This window comes from Petaurus breviceps, unplaced genomic scaffold (assembly GCF_028583685.1).
Source record: "Petaurus breviceps papuanus isolate PSGF00001 unplaced genomic scaffold, PetGlider_PUasm1.0 179, whole genome shotgun sequence".
In the NCBI taxonomy this organism is placed as follows: Eukaryota; Metazoa; Chordata; class Mammalia; order Diprotodontia; family Petauridae; genus Petaurus; species Petaurus breviceps.
The window spans coordinates 3,769,054-3,787,324 of NW_027185779.1; the positions used below are offsets into that span (position 1 = coordinate 3,769,054).

Consider the following 18,271-nt stretch of genomic DNA (forward strand, 5'->3'; position numbering starts at 1 on the left):
GCAAAGCACAAGAAATCAAATGCAAATAAAAAGAAAAAATAGTCCTTGCCCTCAAGGAACTTACATTCTTTTTTTTTTTAACTTAAAAGTTCCCTTTTATTATATTGAATTCAGTAATAGTTTTCTAGATATTTGTAGCTTTTCCAGGAACTTTTGGGTTATGAACATGTGATCTGTTTACAAAAATAACACATAATTTATAGAATAAGATTCCATACTTTCTACAATGCAAAAAACTCCAGACAACTTTCCTAATTATAGTCTATATGCTTACTATCAAACTGCCAAACTTTAATTTAATTCAGGTTATTCTTTTTTTTTTTTTAAAGCAATTGGGGTTAAGTAACTTGCCCAAGGTTACATGGCCAGTTTTTTTGTGTGGGTGTTAAGTGTCTGAGGCCAGAGATCTCGGGTCCTCCCGACTCCAGGGCCGGTGCTCTGGGCTGGCGCTCTACTCACTGCGCCATCTAGCTGCCCCAATTCAGGTTATTCTTGAAAGCTAAAATATATAAATAACCCGACTACCTTTAAAAAAGTATGAAACTAATTTATCAAAAGGAAATGCAGTTATCATTCTTGTTATTCTTTTTTTTTTTTTTTTTTTCCTTTTGGAGGGCAATTGGGGTTAAGTAACTTGCCCAAAGTACATGGCTAGTTTTTTTTGTGTGTGGATGTTAAGTGTCTGAGGTCGGAACCAAAACTCAGGTCCTCCTGACTCCAGGCCGGTGCTTTACTCACTGTGCCACCTAGCCGCCCTTGATTCTTGTTATTCTTTTGAGGAAAGAAAGCATCCTCAAGGTTCCAAATACATAACAGTGATAAAAGATCATGCAGAGGCATACTGTTTACATACTTAACTTTTGGTCTCAAAAAAACATTTCATTTTATTTATGGGTAGAGTCTTATATTCATGCTCTAAGTTTTCTGGGTTTTTGGTACTATTGCCCAACTCAATAATTGATGCTCTCAGATACTTAGTATAAAACTTGACAAACAAAAATAATATTTTTTTTAGCACTATGAATATTGTCTATATTTATAAATTTTTTATTATTTGTTTGTTTTTGCTTTTTGGAGGGGGGAAGACAGGGCAATTGGGGTTAAATGACTCCCCCAAGGTCACATGGCTAGTAAGTGTTACGTGTCTGAGGCCAGATTTGAACTCAGGTCCTCCTGACTCCAGGGCTGGTGCTCTATTTACTGTGCCACCTAGCTGGCCCAATTTATAATTTTTTAAAAATCCATGTGTATGCTGTAAATTTTATTTCCTATTGTGAGTCAACTTTTATATTTCAGTTTAAGATCTATTAACCAAATATGACATTTGCCTAATTTACAATCTAATTAAGAAGATTATATTATACTAGTCAAAGTAAAATCTTCTAAGCAATTTTTAAAGGCAAAATAATTGTCAGGGCACTTCATCTAGCATTCTTCACAAAAACAGTATTTTTCAAAAGTATAAGTTATTTTAGGTGGATCATCTGCAGCAATGACAACAAACAGTACCCTATTGTCTTTCTAACTAGAAAGGAGATTAACTTACAGAAGCTTAGAAAGCCAAGACACAGTAGACTTACTTGGTTCTTAGTTACTTACAACATATACTATGACATCACATATTTAAGAAGTTTTCTGTATTTAGCCTAGAAGGTGTTTCTTCCCAAGAAACTGAACTTTTCTGTCAAATGCACTTCATTGAATGGGGTAAATTTGGTTCACAAAATGGATTCATTGCAAACTTTATATATAAATCATAGACATCACTAGAGAAGTTCTTTATTCCATATTGTTGTCTTACATCATGAAGCATAATATATCTCATATGGCCTGAAGTAACAAAAGCAGAAACAAACCACTCGTTGAATTTGTCCACAGTTTTCAAGTACATGTTGTTAGACAGTCAAATATTTTCATCTACTACGTCAAGGGTGTCATAAGCTATGAACTGGTTTAGATGACAATGATCGTTCTTAGATTCCATTTTTCCAGCTGGTAAAAATTCCATTTCAAAAACTGCATTATCATGATGGCATACAATTACAAAGTAGAAGCTTCCAGACATTGTGTCCAATGTACAGGTCCTGTGGGCAGGACACGGCATCTGCACCAACCATAGCAGCCACTCTCCTTACTCAGACAGGCAGGGTCCAACCAAGGAACTTATATTCTAATGAAGGAAGACAGCACATTAAAGGAAGCTAAAGGGGGTGTGAGGAAGGACAAAGGTACCCATTGCACCGACATGGTAGAAAAAGTTCAGAGTGAAGGCTGGAGCAGAAAGAGACATAGCTGGTCTGAGTACTTTCCTTAAACTGAGGTTCTGGGAGGAGCGGTGCAAGGAGGGAGAGGGAACTTCTAATGTGTGAATTCCAGGGCTGGAGTGAATTTCCATATTGAAGAGCTGAACCACAGTAGAAGAGGTCCAGAGTATATCCGGGAAAGGAATACAAGTCATAAACTTATCACCTACCGTGCTTTTGGCCCAGAGTTTTAGCCAGGCAATGTCCATTTTGTTGAAGTTCCCTATTATTACAATATCGTGCTTTCAAGTCTGGTTTTGTATCTATTTCCCGAACTTTTCATCCAATTCCTCCTGTCCTGGTCATATATAGTATACCACCCCTACCCCACTCCCATACACAATAATATCACTTTTTTTTTTTAAAGCAATCGGGGGTTAAGTAACTTGCTCAAGGTTACACAGCCAGTTATTTCTGGGTATGGTGCTAAGTATCTGAGCCCAGATTTGATCCCTAGGTTATCCCAACACTGGAGCCAGTGCTCTTACTTGCTGAGCTACCTGGCCACCCCAATAGTACTTTTCTGTCTACTTCCACTTATCTTCACCCAAATGCTCCTTGTAATACTTCTGCCCTTGAGTTCCTGATTTCATCACAGAAGCAAAATATTAATAGTACCTCAGTTTAATCTATTCTGTTTCTTTTGAATAAGGTCAAAACCATAGCCATATTACCATATTCCCATCCTGAGTTGGGGCCCATCAAGTCTCAGTGATACATTTCTCTCCTTGGTTAAATTTCTCTCTTTCATTGGAATCTCTATTACAATCTATTTATTACTCATATATTATGCACTTGTATAGAGATATATGAGGCCAAGGGTTTTATTGCTAAATTTCTACTCAGTGTATTTTAGGGACTATCAGTCCTTTTTTTCTACTATTCATGTCTTTGTTAATACAGCCATAGCCATAGAGCACCCATCTTCCACCATTTTTAAAGTTTATCACTGCACAGGACCATCGGATCACAACAGTTTCTACTCCTTAACTTGGTGTCCATGGCTAGATTTCAGATTTGGACAGGAAAAAAAATTACATCTTTATTTTCACTAATTGAAATTTAGTATTTCTTTCAATAATTTATTGAATTATTCTGAGAAAGGGTCCCTATCTAGGCTTCATCAGATGACCACAAGGGTTTGTGACTCAAAAAAGATGAACAAACCCGGGACTAGAAGATAACAGCAAAGTAGAGAAGGGACAGAGAAATGGGGAGAATGAACAATCAGGTAGTAGAGAACTTGGAAAAATATGGCAAAACCAGGAAATCAGTCATGTCTGTTTGGTGACCTTAGCATTTCCATTGATACTTCAAGAGAAAAAGGTGTCAAAATTATAAAACTATGTGTCCCATTTCCTTTTTGTAAGTGACCCCATGCAGTCTAACAATATGTCTTCACCAGGTGGATTTGGTGCAAATAAGATAGAATGAGAAAGGACAGTATCACTTGCCTTGATGCTTCTGTAGATCTGTGATCTCATTTATATGGAACTTCCTCCAGGAGCACAGGACACACAACCCATCCATGCCTTCTCATCCTGTCTAATTTTAGTCCATGTGTTTTGGTAAATCTGTTATAGGGAATTAATTTGGAATTAGAGGACCTGGGTTTAAATCAGCTTTGCCCATGCAACTTTAGGTAACTTACTTAAACTCCCTGGGCCTAGTTCCTCATCTATAAAATGAGAGGTTTGGAGTAGACATCATCTAAGTTCCCTCACAACTCTGAATCTCTGATCCTATCATCCACTGCTTCCTTTTCTGGCTCTTTTAAAATCTTGTGGATATCAATATATCACTTGGGTGATCCATTGGCTATCCCTCCCTCCTACCTACTAGTCTAGCCCTTTTCCTTTTTGGATCACACATGTGCTTGAAGTAACCACAAACCAAAAGGTACAATGATTGATCTGTGGAGCAGGAAGACTGCAGGTAAAAATTCTGTGTGGTACAACGGAGGAGTTCTGGGGAGTTTAATTATCTGGGTGGCCTTCTCTGTGTATCTGTGTTCTCCCATGCTATGTTGTGTCCCCAAGGGGAGTCTCCTGCGGTGGCCTATACTGCAAGCTGCTGGAAGTTTTAAGGTATTACACACAGTAAAGGGATCAGGCAGTAATAATGTTGATAAAAATAATAAGTAATAATCCGTAGTATTTTTGAGCCCTTCCCTATTTACTCAGGCATGATTGTACCAGAGTTCATGGAAGACCTCCAGACCTGATAATGACAAGAGGGGAGCATTTTTTCTTGAAATATTTACTCCATTGACATTTTATGACATTGAAGGTAAAAAAAACATCCAGGTGGAGTTCACTTAAAACCATATATTTAATATTTCAAAATAGCAAAATTTTAAGTGCAGAAGCTATTTTCATGATTTCAAAGAGATGAGATGTTAAAGAAATATTCTCTGGAAGAATACTACTATCCATGATAATTTTCACACTTTTTAAATCATCCCCTCTGAAATATCTTGAAAATGGAGCCTTCAAAGCCATTCAAGACCTTTCAACCACACAGTAGCTGTGGAGAATATGTGGTCAAGTAGAGAGAGTTTCTAAAGGGGTGGGTTTTTTTGGTAGGACAAAGTTTGAGATTATTACTTTCTTGCTAGGGAAGAGGAATTTTCTTGAGAGTGCCAGCCTTGTGGATTGCCTCAAAAATAGCACCAAGTTTGAGAGCTTGGACATCCTGCCTTTTACCTAAAGAAGGGGAATTTCCTGGATAGTGTGAGAGATATGGTTTGCAGAGCTGGAAGATGATGTGTCAAGGGACTAAAGCTACAAAATGAAGGGAACAAGAGATCTGGACCTTGATATCTGTTATTACTGGAATATACTTAAAGTGGGTTTGATGCTTTTCTGAAGAGTACAAGTCCTTTGGAGATTTTAGGATCTAATGTGCATTATGACTTACTAGAGGGAGAAGAGTACTGTACTGATTGTTCATGGGCTGCTGAGAGTCCTTCATGAGTTTTCTGCATTCCCTACAAGCCCCTGTAAGCCCTTAACATTTTCTATATTTTCTGTGTTGTGAAATTAAGGTTGTCCTCTACCCAATAAACATGTAGCTACCTTGAGCTCTTGTACAAGATTTAAAAGACCCTTTTACCTACATCTATGATGTCCCAAACTTGAGATATATGTATTTTTTAAAATAATAACAATAATGTTAATAAACAGCATTTATACACTACTTTCAGGTGCAAAATATTTTACATATGCTATCTCATTTGATCCTTACAACATTGCTGGGAGGTAGGTACTATTTTTATCCCCATTTTACAGGTGAAGAAACTGTAGGTGACTTGCCCAAAGTCACACAGCTAGGAAATGTCTGAAAAAAAGATTTGAACCCATGTCTTTATGACTTTAGAATAAACTTAGTATAGGGAAATAATGAGCTCTATCACATATCGGCTCTGGGGCTCACTTAACACTCACTTGCACTAAAGGACAGGGAATTTCCCACGGTGCTCACATGGTAATAATGGACAGTACACATGTGGCATTGGAAATGTCCCCAACAGCCTCAGTTTCCAAATATTCTTGATTGCCTTGTCCTTGGACCTGTGGCAGGAGTAGTTGGTACACAAGATGAACTACTTGTGGCTTTAGCCCTTTCCAGCATTCCTGTTCTCCAATTCCAGTTCTTCCTCTTCATGATGTAAGAATTTTTCTTCTTAATCTCTAAAGACTATACAAATATGAGCTACTCTTCTTCCTGGCATGATTAGTTTTATTAGACTTTATTTTTTATGTTTGGAGAGTGATTCACATGGAAAATGGAAAAAATCAACATCTTTTTATGCTTTGGTTACAAATCTTATGAAATGTTCATAATGAACCTTAAACTTTAATTACAGAGTATTTCATGGTATTTCCCCATTAGAAAGCAAACGCTTCATGTAATGAAAAGACTTATTTTCTTATCATGAAATGAACCAAAAATAAAGTGGCCCTTGGCAACCTGAAAAAAACATGGTTGCATCAAAGAGAGTCAAGGCTGTCTGTTTAGCATCATGTGGGCCCAATCATAGGAAACACAAGCATAGTTACTAGGAGAAAGAAGAATGTAAGGAGAAAGATACAGTGCATGTGGTCAATTAAAGGAAAATCTAACAAGATTTTTAAAATATATCAAGTAGAAAATGTTCATAGTGGCAAAACAGAATGAATAAAATTAGCAAAAGTATTACAAGTTAATAAATAGATTTTTTTAAAAATACATATATACACACATATAGTCATATATTATATGACAGCCACATGTGGGTCACCCAGACAAGGCCATATCAGATTCAAGGTACTCTGTGGATCTGAATCTGCTTAATCAATCAACAAACATATAGTAGATGCTTACTATATGCTCAAGACTATAGCTCACAAGCCACTCTTCATATGTTTAATTTTCTAGGCAGCCAAAGGACACAATTACTTCAAAGCAAAGGTTTTTAATGAAATAACATAGGAAGAAAGTGCAGCACATTCCCTTATAAACATATACACCATCGTTACAAGAATTAGACATACTTAGAGAGTCACATGAGTAGAGAACAGAGGGAGTCAAGGCACGTGCATGGAAGGGAACATACAGGAGATATCTGTGACCAGAGCACATGGGTAGAGAGGCAAGGCACATTTTCAACACTGTATCTAGTGATGTCATCATGCTGATATTTAATTGTGAGCTCCTTAAGGGTAGACACCACCTTTTGCTTCTTTTTGTATCCCTACACAGTGCTGGGCACATAGTAGGAGCTTAATGGTTGGTTGGTTGATAAATGTTTGTTGACTAATTGCTGTTCAGGCTGAGCCTGTTACCCAGCTGGCATGATGCATCATAGTCACACAGTCACAGAATCTTAGAATTGGAAGGTACTTCGTTTGTCATCTAATGTAATCCATAAATGAAAAAATACCCACTGTGACATACCCTACAAAAGGTACATAGTCTCTGTTGGCTTTACCCTAACCAGAAGCGTAGTTTCTGTCAGGAGTGTGGGACATTGAGTGTAGTCTCTGCTTTGAGTTGCTTGCTGATAGGAGGGAGGGAGGTGGTTTGACAGATGGAGTGCTGGGCCTGGAGTCAGGAAGACCTGAATTCAAATCTAACCTCAGACACTTACTAGCTTTGTGACCCTAGAGAAGTCATGCTTAACCACTGTCCACCTCAGTTTCCTCAACTGTAAAACGGGGATAATAATAGCATCTACCTCCCAGGGTTGTGATGAGAATCAAATGAGATAATATTTGTAGACCACTTAACACAGTGTCTGGCAAATAAAAAACTATATAAATACATATTCCTTTCCATTCCCTCTTCCCTTCCTTTCTTCTCCTGGTTGTAACATTTAAAGAGATTCAAGAGATATAATTTCTGGATAATTTAATCACTTTGTTAATAATGCCAGCATTTTAGTAAAAGGACGGTCATTTGGTCATCTCTCTCTTAGACCAAAGACCATCATGACAAAGAGGAAGAGGAGTGTTGCTGAGGGTGATGATCAACTCTGATTGGTTGACAATTAATGAGAAGTGAATTTTACAAAGAGAAGTGAACTCACTCCAATGAGGGAATGTGAGTGACATCCATCCTCAGACCAACCCCAGCCTTGGGCAATCTAAATAAAAAATCTACCTGACCATTGGGTGGGGTAACAATGCCAGGAGAAGAATGAGGAGAATGCTAATCCTATCTTCCATCAGCCAGGTCCTTGAGAGACTGGACTAGGAAATGGGAGGGGGGGGGAAGCTTGGATCTCCCCAGTTTGAACATTTGGCTATTAATATGAGAGAGAAATAAAAATTTCTCTCATGGTGAGCATGGCTGCTGATTTATTAACCACAAATTTCGCCTGCTGTTAAGCAATACTCCATCTGGGGACAAGGTTGCAGAGTTTCTCTCTAGCTCCTGGCTTGAGAGATCATCCTCATCTGATGGGATGTCCATTCCTTGTTTCATCTACCTTTTAGTGTAAATCCCAAAGACATTTTGCCGCAGATCTTTTCAGAACACCAGAGCCCTCCCCATACACACTCAGAGCTGTAGGGCCCCTTCCACTCTGACTGCCAGGATTCATTTCAGAGTATCTGGTTTGTAGTTTGTATGACCTTCCCTTGTTATGCATATAAGGATATTTTTGCATTTCAGAACTTTGTAACTTAATGCAAGTGCAATTCTTTTTTTTTTTACTGGAAAATGAAGGTGAATTGACATTGCTTGCTGTAGAATTGATAACACACATTTATACTAAGTTATAGTAATAGTTAAGGCCTTTTCCTCTGGTTAGGATCTTTGGGTATTGGAAGTTTATTATCCCTAACCTCCTCTAGAATTAAGTTAGTGTTTATATGTAAAATCCCAAGGGGATACCCTTTGACCCAGAGATTCCATTATAGGCTCCCACCCCAAGGAGGCCATTAATAAGAAGAAGACTTCAAATACAGCATAACATTTATAGCAGCACTTTTTGTGTTAGCAAAGCTTTGGTAATGAAGTGGATATCCATTTATTGGGGAATGGGTAAATAAATTGTGGAACAAAATGTGCTGAAATATTCCTGTGCTGTAAGAAATGGTAAATATGATGAATAAAGAGAAGCATAGGAAGATTTACATGACTTGATGCAGAGAGAATTAAGCAGAATCAAGAAAACAACATACACAATGACTTCAACAATGTAAATGGAAAGAACCACCACAAAACAATCAAAAGTGAATATTACAAAACTCTAAAGAATAAGCATGGTTCCAGAGGATATCTTTGGTAAAACACCCTGGCCCTTCACTTTTGCTGAGATGGGAAGTCAAGGAGTATGGTACATTGGGCATATTTTCAGACTTTTTTCAGTTTATTAATAATTTTTGCCAATGTTTTTCTTTTCCCTTAAAATATTATTTGCTATGTGCAATGACTCTCTGGGAATGGCAGGAGGAAGGATGGTGGGGAAAATTTTGGTGATGTAGAAAAATAAAAGATATCAATAAAAAATATTTTTTTTTAAATCCCAAAGAAAAAAATTATAAGCATCTTTGATCCTCCCTCAGAGTGCAACCCAAGGCTATCCAGCTATCCTACTGGATCATTTAGAAGTCTAGACTCCTCAAGATGATCTATGTTCATATTATTTGGCTACTATGCTACTTACCTGAGGGAAACTAGGTGGTGAAGTAGAGTGTTGGGCCTAGAGTCAAGAAGATTCATCTTCCTGAGTTCAAATCAGACCTCAGACACTAGCTATGTAACCCTGGGCAAGTCACTCAACCCTGGTTGCCTCAATTTCCTTATCTTTCAAATGAGCTGGAGAAGGAAATGGCAAACCACTCCAATATTTTTTTTTATTTATCTTTTTATTTTTTAAGCAATCAGGGTTAAGTAACTTGCTCAAGTTTACATGGCCAGTTATTTCTGGGTGTGATGCTGAGTATCTGAGCCCAGGATTCGATCTCCAGGTCATCCCGACACTGGAGCCGGTACTCTTACTCGCTGTGCTACCTGGCCACCCCAACTCCAACATTTTTTCAAGAAAACCCCAAATGGGTTCAAAAAGGACCAGACATGATTGAAAGGGACTGAACAACAACAAACATGCTGCACATCTGTACAGTTTTTATTGCCCCAAAAGTCTTCCCTAGTTTTCCTAATTACAGTTTCATAGATAATTGTCCATCTGGGCCAAGCCCATAACATCTGGGGCCATATATAAGATCCTACATATTCTCCCAGCCAACTTCAAGGATATTGAGAAAAATTCTAGTCCTATGCTCTCATTCTCCTCAACCAATTATGTTCAAAGACCTCAAAGCATAGATAGAGGTTCTTCCTAAAGAAAAGGGAAAGCTAGGAAGCCATCTTGGAGGAGTTGCCACGTCATTGCCCAACTTGGACACAGGGTTGGAGGACCACAGTGCCCTCTGACTCTAAAAATACCCTCTAGTCTGTTTGGGACACATTAATCTTGTGCATGAGCTTTTTCTTCTCCAGTGCAGATTCTGGATTACCACATACCACATCACTCCTTTGGAGAAGCATTTACCAACCAAATATAGGAATTAAATGGGTAGGAGAAACTGATTGAATTTCCTCATTTTAAAACACAGAGAGCTGTCATTCTAAGGCTAGGGGAAACCTCTTCAGCTTTTCTTCCCATAACAAAAGTGAATCTAATATCAAATCCATGACTGAAATGAGTGGTTTAATATGTATGTGAGACCATATATCTGGAGAGGAAGCAGATGTTAGCAAAGGGGGCTACAGTACCTAAAGAGGAATGCTCCAGAGATCAGTCTATCTTCATTCCCCATCATGTACACAGGCACACATTCAGGGCATTCCATTCTTCCTTTAGGGTAGGAACTCTACTCTTGGGTCTCCTCCCCTGAACCCTGATCAGACACTTTTGGGCAGCAATTCTCAAACATTTTGCTCTCAGGACCCCTTTAAAACTCTTGAAAAACTGAGGACTCCAAAGAGCTTTTGTTTATGTGAGTTATATCTATCAATATTTTACCTTATTAGAAGTTAAAACTGATCATTTGTAAAAATATTTATTAGTTAATTTAAAATAACAACAAACCCATTATATTTTAATATAAACAACATATTTTAATGAAAAATTACATTTTTTCCAAAACAAAAAAGATATAACAAGAAGAGTAGTCTTGTTTCATGTATTTTTGTAAACTTCTAATTTCTGACTTAATAGAAGACAGTTGGATTCTCCGGTCGCTTCTGCATTCAATCTGTTGTGATATGTTGTTTTGGTCGAAGTATTTGAAGAAAATCCAGCCTCAAGCAAATATTTAGTTGGAAAAGGAAGGAGTGGTTTTATAGGCAAATAATGTCTTCTTATTATTATGAAAATAATTTTGACCTTGCAAACCCCCTGAAAGGGTCTTGGGATTCCCGGGAGACCTGGGACCACACTTCCGAGAATTACTGGTGCTAGAATATTGGACAAGGTACATTAATGAACAAATAAAAGCATATACAAAGCACTATGAACATTCACAGTGCTAACCCCTAGGGATACAAATACAAAAGAGAAGACAATCTGCACCGCCCTCAGGGAGCTTACATTCTAACTGGAGGACAACTCTTAAAGGGAAATAGTGGGTTGGAGGGGGATATTGGGATTTGGAAAGTTACCCAAGGTGTTAAGCCATAGGTGAGTGGATTGACATACCTTTTCCAACAGCGATGTCTGTAGTTATCCAGGATAGAAGTATAGCAATCATTCACTGGCCAATCTCACTGCTGATTAGCACGGGAGCTTTAGCCAGCTCTGCTTTTCCAACCTTTCCAGTGATGGGCAGTTTCACCCCTCATTAGTCAGCCTTCATAGGCCCCTGATCCTGAGGACTCACTGTACTGGTGCCAGACTTAGCTCTGATACCTCATCAGCTTTAACCTTCCTGCAGGTCAGAACTTCCAAATTCAAGTGATTCATCAGCCTCCACCTCCCCAGTAGCAAGGCATATAGGGTATGTGGCACCATGTCTAACTAGGTCATCCTAGCATCCTAATACAGAGTTTTTCAAGAAGTTAATTCCCAAGGTTAATTACTCATGTATTACATACAACACTTTTTTTTGTACAGTATTTTATCAGATCTCTGAAGCAACAGAAGTAGTTCAGTTATAACTATTTGTGACTTGCCTTTAGCTAAAAAGCAATGCTATTCCAGACCTCATGGCTCCCAGACAAAATGCAAGCTGTGGTTCTGTTTTTAAATATGAAAGATGCTTCTGATAAGGAAATTCATCATTACCTTGCTGATCTAGAAAAAATGTTCTTATTCAACAAAAGATATGAAAGGGATGTGTCCAAATGTCAAGACAGAAGTGTGCTGATTAAAAAGTCCAAGAAACATAATTTCTGGATAATTTAGTCATTTTATTAATAAGCCTAGCTTGTTTATTAATAAAAAGAGGTCAGTGGCACTATAGAATGCCAAAGGCCCTCATGGCAGATTTATATGCCCTTGGAAGAGCAGGTATTCCTGAGGGTGGCAATCAACTCTGGTTACAATTAATGAGAAAATGAATATTATAATAAGAGGTGGGCTATATTACAATGAAGGTCTTGAGATACTTGACTTGGATCACCCAAATCTTGGTCAAAGAGACTTATCAATTTCCATATCACCTGTCTGGCAAAAGGAAAGATCCATATTTTTCCCAGACCTGTCTGAGTAAACACAGTCAGCAGGAATCCTCCCATTAGCCCAAACTTTGAATTTCTTTTACTGTCTGGTTAGATCTTAGCCTGAAAAAGTCTTCACCTAGGATTTCCCACATTGGTTGATTTCTGGAGGAGGAAGTAGAAAAGGGGAAAAGCCTGTTCCTGATTTCAATAATTAGTTATTAATTGCAAAAGAGAAATAACCATTTCTCTCAGGAGGCAGTGATACTATGGCAAGTTGGGAGATCAGTAAAGGCAAACAAAGATGCCCTACAATAATCCTGTCCTGGGGAAAATATTTGTGTGCATAAGTGATGTAACAGGCTGTTTAAATTCAAGTAACAATTACTTCTTTTCCTAAAAACACCAGGTAAACATGCTCATTGAAAAACCCAAATGTATTAGATCATTGAGTTGCTTGTGTCAGAGATCTTTTTTTTTTTTTTTTGCTCACTGCTTGGGTTTCCAAGCAGCAAAAATAGGGAAGCCCTTAAACCCACAAGGAAGAGGTAGGAGGCTGCTCCTTTTGCAGCAGCAGAAGCCAAGATGCCACAGACTGTCTAGAAAAGGGGAGACTGTCCATAATTCCACAGTGATGTCTGCTAATTAGCCAGCTACAATGAAGACGTAAGCTCAGTTCATATCTCAGCTGTGCCTAAATGGATAAAAGTTGGTACCTTTATCAAATAACAGAGTTTCTGGACTGATGAATTCCCTCAGGGATGAACAAGGTCAGCTTGTTCATTTTAAGAAACTTCTACAAAGCCCTGTTTTTTCCTTAGTGAATCATATGGAATACTAACTCTCTAAAGTGGTATTCTTTGAAAGGAAATTATCTCTGATTCTAGGTTCTGAGCCATATAGCTTAACCTCAGAGTCGTGGTTTCAAAAAGAATGACAACTCTTCATTTCCATTGACAGCTCTTCTTTCTATTTATGGAATCACGGATCTGGAGTGCAAAAGTACACATTCATCACCCAGTCCATCTCTTTCATTTTATAGATTAGGATATGGAGGCCCAAGGTGGTTAAGGGAATGCCCAATATCACCCCAGGAGTAACTACCAGAGGTAAGATTGGAGTCTGAATCCTCTGACTCCAAACCTCGTGCTTCTTCTATTATACTATGCGGTCTCCTCTTCCTTCTGAAGTTTCTTTTCTCTTAAAAAAAAAAAGTGATCACTTTTCTGGTTTAACTACTATAAATAGATTTCCTTCACTTCGAGGGTTACCTTACCAAGCAAGATACTCACTGTGTTCTCTAGGTACTTTCAAAGCTGTGTACTTGATTCATTTCTGCTAAGAAGTATAGCACAGCCCCCCATCTCACCCCCAAGTGTCTATTATTAAAGTGTCAAAGCTTTACATTGAGATTAATTTAAAATTAATTACCTCATTGCCTGTTAATTGGTCTGCCCACCTCCATCTGTCAGTTCACCAAAAATAATCTATTACATTCTCTTGAGGAAAGCTCACAAATGGCTTTTTTTTCTGAAATCATCTCTTCATTTTTTAAAAATTTATTTTCAATTCACAGAACAAAACCAGCATTTCCATAACACAGTACAATAAAAAAAAGATGATTGCACATGAAACTGCAAATCTACCATGTACAATTTGCTATTACCTCCAAATATGCAACAGTTATCATGTAAAATTCTTTTTTCTTCCCTACCCACTCCTTAGAGAAGGCTCCCATTAGACACAAATAGATAGATAGATAGATAGATAGATAGATAGATGATAGATATAGATACATATATATATATATGTATGTATATATACGTATATGTGTATATAGGCATATATATATAAAATTATTCTCTATATACTTCTATTTAACAGTTCTTTATCTGCATGCAGATAGCATCTTTCTTCATATGTCATTTATTTTTAATTTGTGTATTTATAATGGGCAAAATAACTTAGTTACTCAGTTGCTCTTCAAATAACAGTCTGTTACTGTATATAATGTTCTCTTGGTTCTGCTCACTTCACTCTTCGTCATTTCCTGCAAGTCTTTCCATGCCTTTCTAAGATTATTGAGTTTATCATTTCTTATAGCACAGTAGTGTTTCATTTCAACCACATTTTTTTTCAGTCATTCCCCAATTGATGGGGATCCTGCAATTTTCAGTTCTTTGCCACCACAAAGAAAGCTGCTATAAACATCCCATTCACATTCAAAGATATAATTACTGTTTGTGAATTTCCCTCTATCTTATTTTTATTCCCTATTTTCTTTCTCAGCCTTTCTTTTTACCCTATCTCTGTTACCTTATCTTCTCCCTCCCAGCCTCCCACCTCCCTACTTCACCCATTCCTCCAAGAGTTCCCCCAACCCCTTTCACCACCCTCCCAAATTCCAATCCACCCACCCCGGTAAAAGTCCCTCTCCCACCCTGTTCCCTAGTTTTGTCACCTCTCCACATGTTCAATATATACTTTTTTAAAATGGGGGCTGGTGAGGGGCAGCTAGATAGCTCAGTGGATAGAGCACCAGCCCTGGAATCGGGAGGACCTGAGTTCAAATCCAGCCTCAGAAACTTGACACTTACTAGCTGTGGTGACCCTGGGTACATCATTTAATCCCAATTGCCTTGAGAAAGAAAGAAATTTTTTCTTAAAGCATTGAGTAGCTTCTATATACAACAGGGTTCCCTTTAGTTCATTCTCAGTATTCTTCAGATTTTTCTAGAACATTTTCTCACCTCAAAGTATTTTGAGAATATTTTCTCACCTCACCTTAAAATAAGAGTGGCACAAATCTGGCTTTCATCTGGGATTTTAAAATACATGTTTTTCACATTTTAAAGAGGTGTGTTTCAAACAAGTGGGCCATATAAACTCCTAATTATTGTCTAAATAACCCCCCCCCCCCATTTTCAGGAAACTAACAGAAGAGCTATTCTCCAATGGAAAGGTGATCAAAAGATAGGAACAAATAGTTTCCAGAAAAGAATTGAAAACTATTAACATGAAAGACTAATAAGAGAAATGAAATCAAAATAATTTTGACATTTTACCTCATATCCAGCAAATTGTCAGAAATGATAAATATGGAAGTAGTTAATGTTGGAGGGGTTGTGGAAAGATGGCACATTAATCTAGTGTTGGTGGAGCTTTGAATTTGTTCAACAAGTCTGGAAAGCAGTTTAGAATTAAGCTAAGAACATTCATACCCTTCAACCTGGAAATTCCATTTGTAGATATATACTTGAATTCAATGATAAAAAAAAGTCTCATGTACAACAAAACGGTTATCAAAGTTCTTTTTTTGTAGTAGCAAGGAATTGAAAAAAAAAAAAGTAGATGTCCATCTACTGGGGAATGGAAAAACGAATTTGGGTGTATGAATGTGATGGAATATTACTGTGCTATAAGAAACAGTGATTATGTAGAATAGAAGGGATCCATGGGAAGATTTCTATGAAATGATACAAAAAGAAATAAGCAGGACTCAAAATCTAACTATGTACAATGATTATATCAAAAATGGAAAGAAAAAAGTTCAACTAAATACTTACTAATTATAAAGACTAAGATGGATTCTGAAGAAAGGAGGCCAAAGTATGGGACTACAGGTTTAAAACTCTGTATATATGATAGTGATGTGATAGTTTGAACTACCTTTTTCCTCCTTCTCTTCATTTACATGATCATCATTCTGATTTAGACCCTCTTTCACGTTTTACCTCTATTATTGTTCTGTTGTTCAGTTGTTTTCACTCATGTCCAATTCTTTGTGACCCCATTGGGGTTTTCTTGGCAAAGATACTGGATCCTTCTACAGCTCATTTGACAGAGGAGGAAACTGAGGTAGACAGGGTTAAGTGACTTGCCCAGGGTCACATAGCTAGTAAGTGTCTGAGGCCAGATTTGAACTCAGGAAGAAAACTCCAAGTCCTGCAATCTATCCACTGCACCACCTAGCTATACCCTACTATTTTTTTTGAGGAGGGAAGGCAAGGGAATTGGGGTTAAGTGACTTGACTTAAGGTCACAACAGCTAGTAAGTGTGTCATATTTGAGGCTGGATTTGATCTCAGGTCCTCCTGACTTCAGGGCCAGTGCTCTGTCCACTTTGCCACCTAGCTGCCCCTAACCCTTACTATTTATAATAGCCTTTCCTCTCTCCAATCCATCCTCCATTCTTCAGACACTAGAGAGTTGCCAAAGTCAAATTTCTCTGGATCCATTTCTTCTTTTTTAAAATTTGTTTACTTACTTTTAGTTTACAACATTCAGTTCCACAAGCTTCTGAGTTCCAATTTTTCTCCTCCTCCCATTTCCCTTCCCCCCACCTCCCACCCCATGGCAGCATGCAATCCAATATAGGTTCTACAAATACCTTCACATTAAACATTAGTCACGTTGTAAAGAAGAATTATAACCAACGGAATGAACGAGAAAGAAAGAACAAAACAAAACAAAAGAGAGAGAGTAAGTAGTTTGCTTCACTCTGCATTCAGACTCTGTAAATCTTTCTCTGGATGTGGATAGCCCTTTCTATCATGAGTCCTTTGGAGTTGTCTCATAACCTTGTATTGCTGAGATGAGCCCATTCTATCAAAGTTAGTCATCACAGATACGATGTGTCTGTAATTGTGTACAATGTTCTCCTGTTTCTGTTCCTCTCACTCAGACTCAGTTTATATAAGTCTCTCCAGGTTATTATGAAGTCTGTCTGCTCTGGATCCATTTCTAAGAGAGGAACCAATGTTCTTTTGATGTTCTCTGCCATTCATTGCCCCTATCCTCTTGTATGCCACTGTGTAGAGTATTCACAAATGGTCAAAATATTCAGGTCTCAGCTTGTTGCTTGATTTAGTCTGCTCCTGACTAAAATTAGACTTCAATTGGTTCCAAAATATTCTGACACTCCAGTGGTACTTGTTAGGTTTGGTCATAGCAGAATCATGGTGTCTACCCTCTTGCTGACACCAATAACTTCCCTAGTAAACTTCAGTGTCTCTCTAATGTAGCTAAAACATGGCTAGTCCTTGTCACTTGAATCACAGTCTTAGCTATTACACAGATTACAAAGAAATTTTTCTCAAATGTCTTTCTCAGAGTGACTAGAATACAATGGTTGCTTAGGATCCAAGTGATAGCACAGCAAGATACTTCACATATTCAAAATCTTCACAATGAGTTATTCCCAAGGTCCTATGAGTCCACGTGGAACAAACCCATAAACAACTAGAATTAAATCAGGCTTGATGTTTTCAAGTTCTGAAGTGGCATCTGTCCATGGTCCTTTTTAAAAAATTAATTTATTTTAAACTTAAATACAAAATAAGAAAATAAAAAAAGGCTTCACCATGTGCACAGCAGAATGTAAGAGAGTATTCAAAATATACAGCAATAAATTTCCATTTCATGAAAGCCTACAGAATAAATACTGCACATTGTGTTCAGACCTGTCCATCTTTGCTTCCTTATGAGTTTTCTTTTGCTCTCTGTTGTGCACTTTTTACCTTGTTTTTTTCCCCACCTCCCACAAGAAGGCTACTACTAAGTGAGGATACACATATACACACATATATAAGTATGTATATATACATACAAACATATATACATGCATATACCTATGATCATACTCATATATAGATATATACATCCATATGCATCTATGTAAGATTGTATTATACTTGTTTGTCCTCTATTTCTCTGAAGTTGGAGTCCATGGTCTTTTCGTTGTTGCCCGAAGGTAGGCTAGTAGATGGTGGCTTCTGTTGGACCAAGGTGAGTTTACCTCTTGAGTACAGTCAGCATAT

General features: G+C 37.7%; 1 pseudogene; it reads right to left on the minus strand.

Annotated features, from left to right (window-relative positions):
* Window positions 1-1,626: 1,626 nt before the first annotated feature.
* Window positions 1,627-2,137, minus strand: LOC138160052 (trafficking protein particle complex subunit 2-like; annotated as a pseudogene).
* Window positions 2,138-18,271: the final 16,134 nt, after the last annotated feature.